The sequence below is a fragment of the Marmota flaviventris genome, chromosome 6, assembly GCF_047511675.1.
Source record: "Marmota flaviventris isolate mMarFla1 chromosome 6, mMarFla1.hap1, whole genome shotgun sequence".
Classification (NCBI taxonomy): domain Eukaryota; kingdom Metazoa; phylum Chordata; class Mammalia; order Rodentia; family Sciuridae; genus Marmota; species Marmota flaviventris.
Genome location: NC_092503.1, coordinates 125,613,559 through 125,616,604, shown reverse-complemented (window position 1 = coordinate 125,616,604; position 3,046 = coordinate 125,613,559). Strand labels below are relative to the sequence as shown.

Sequence of the window (3,046 nt, the reverse complement as noted above, 5' to 3'; positions counted from 1 at the left end):
AGTGGCTTCCAAGGAAATGCAGTGGTCTCCCTGGGAGGAATTTCTGCGAAGTCAGTGTCTTTTTTACATTTCAGTGATATTTTATTACTTTATCAAAACGTGCAATAGATCTATCCAGGTGCTGAACTAAAATGCTTGCTCCCTGCACCAGAATTCCAGGCGAGGGCTGCAGACTGGTTTTCCAAGCTCCAGGGTCATTATTAACAGTTCCCCAAAGGTGGGGCCTTTGTCCCCTCCTCGAGGGCCTGGGCCTGCACAGGGCTCACAGCCTCTCCACCATGGGCTCCATCAGGACACTCTAATCCACAGCACCCTGCTTCCTTTGTCCCAAAGAATGCGGCCCCCAGCTTGGCGTCCACCCCACCATCTGCGCAGCCTGCACCACCAGGACGCCCCCGCCCCCGCTGCCCTCCTCACTGAAGGGCGCCCTTGGGACCGCTGGAAGTGACCTCTTTTCAATTTTTTGAAGATTTTTCTTTTTTAAGACAGCCTATGTTTGTTATTGTTCAATGTGTGCTTGACAATCATGTGAATTCTTTTCTTGTTGAATTCATTGTTCTACATGTGTTCATCAAACATGTAAATTCTGTTGTTCAGATTTTTACATCCTTACTGGCTTTTTGGCTGGTTCTTCAAGTATAGAGATATGGTAAAACTTCTTATTATGATTGTGGATTGGACTTGTTCTTTTGTTGTTGTTGTTAAATTTGAACAATCAATTTCTTAGTTCCAGAGTTTCTTTTTCCTGCGAGTCAGGAGTGATTATTTTCTTTTACAAATGGCAGTTTCCTTTGGTGTTGTATTTTCCATGCCTTTTCTCTCCATTTCCCTCTGTGTTTAGGCCATTCCTTGTCTTATTCTTGCCAGTTCCTCTCCACCCCCAACAGAACTTTCCATTAATTGTGGGGCTCTTTCCTTCTAGGTTAAAATATTGGAGACATTTTCAAAGTTTTTCTACTGTTAGTACCTCTCACTATTTTGAGGTTTCCTCTACTACACCCATGACCTAATTGCCATGCTGCAAACTTATGGATAATGATGCAAATTCTGCTGTTTATCCCCCTCTACTTAGACAATATTAGAATTTTGTGGGCTTTAATGTCTCTTAGTTTCACTGAAGGTTTAGGTTGTCAGGAAGGATGTGTCTATCTCCTGTGAAATTTTTGCACCTTAGAAGTGGAGAAATTCCTATTAAATTACATCTATATTACTGCTAGAACCTACAATCACAAATTGAATAGCTATTTCCTTTGTATGTTTAAAACTTATCCAAACTCTAATTCTAATGCTATACATGAGATTATAGTCAGGTCCTATACATATGTAATAAAGTTCCCTTTATCCATACCTGATCTATTCATAATATGATGCTTTTATTATTCTAAAGTCATTTTATGGATGTACTAGGTATGTTGACCTTTTTAATTTTGTTGTATGTAAACCAGCTTTACAATTTTTTTCAAGTGCTGGGGATGAAAACTAGGATCTCTAGCATGCTAGGCAAGTGCTCTACCACTGAGCTACATCCCATCCCTTTGCTATTCTTAAACATTACTGATACTGTAGTTCACCCCTAGATTAATCCAAATAGTAAACTTGCTTAACTTATGCCACACAGTTTAAAATTAAGCATTAGAAAAAAATAGCTAAATATTATTTCATTTGCTCCCCAGAGTGAGGGAGAATGTCTCTACAGTGGATGAGTTTCTTTTACTCAGCCTGACCAGTGTTCAGGAGCTTCAGCCAGTCTTCTTTGTGATGTTCTTAATTATTTACCTGATCAACTTAGTTGGAAATGGAGCAATATTAATGATTGTAATTTTGGAAACCAAACTCCATCCCCTATGTATTTCTTTTTGGGAAACCTTTCTTGTCTGGATATTTGTTATTCTTCGGTGACACTGCCCAAGGTGCTTATGAACCTGCTGTCCACTCGAAGGGCCATATCTTTCCTAGGCTGTATCACTCAGCTACACTTCTTCCACTTTCTGGGAAGTACTGAGGCCATCTTGCTGGTACTGATGGCCTTTGTCCGTTTTGTGGCCATCTGCAACCCACTTTGTTACACTGTCATCATGAACCCGCAGCTGTGTGTCCTGTTGGCAGCTGTGGCCTAGCTCATTAGCTTCTTCTATGCTCTGATGCATTCTGTCATGACTGCACGCCTGGACTTTTGCCATTCTCTGAAACTTAACCACTTCTTCTGTCATGTGAAACCCCTCCTAGAACTGGCCTTCAGTAACACAGAACTCAACCAGTGGATTTATTCTGTTGTCACAGGGAGCATATCCATGGGAGCTTTCTTCCTCACTCTCCTCTCCTAGTTCTACATTATTGGCTTCCTTGTGTTGAAGAGCAGGTCCTGCAGGATACTCCATAAGGCTCTGTCCACTTGTGCCTCCCATTTTATGGTGGTGTGTCTCTTTTATGGACCTGTGGGTTTTACATATATTCATCCTGCTTCAGCCACATCCATGGGTGAGGACCAGACAGTGGCTGTCATATACAGTGCAGTCACCCCAGTGCTGAATCCACTGATATACACCCTTAGGAATAAAGAAGTGATGTTGGCTCTGAAGAAAATCTTTGGGAGGAAGCTCTTTAAAGATTGCCATTAGCACCTAGGGGACTAATGAGACTTATATCTGTTTTACATTAAGACTTTCATGACTTTACTGTAATGAATGATTGTTTATTTGATTTCTGTTTTTCTCTCAGGAATTTTGAGCATGTATTATATCATGCAGTGTAGTAAGTTCAACAAACATAGGAATGAACGAACCAAATTCCACAACTCATAAAAGTTAACTTTCAATGTGCTGGGAGGATATAATAAACAAACCCATAAGTACCCCTTATCAGGTAAATTAAGACCTATGGAGAACTAAAATAAAGTAGGATGAAAAGGGAAGGATGAGAGTAGGTACCTGATGTATAATAAAAAACTTCTCTGGTCTTTGTCTTGGTTCCTAGTATAGAGCTTCTAAAAACCTAGGAATTTCCCAAGTGGCAGAAGTATCTTGGTTATTCATGAACCACCTGGTTC

The 3,046-nt window shown here is 40.6% G+C and overlaps 1 pseudogene; it reads left to right on the top strand.

The window, feature by feature from the left end:
- The first annotated feature begins 334 nt into the window (after nt 1-334).
- On the top strand, nt 335-2,618 carry LOC114080036 (olfactory receptor 12D3-like; annotated as a pseudogene).
- The last annotated feature ends 428 nt before the right edge of the window (nt 2,619-3,046 follow it).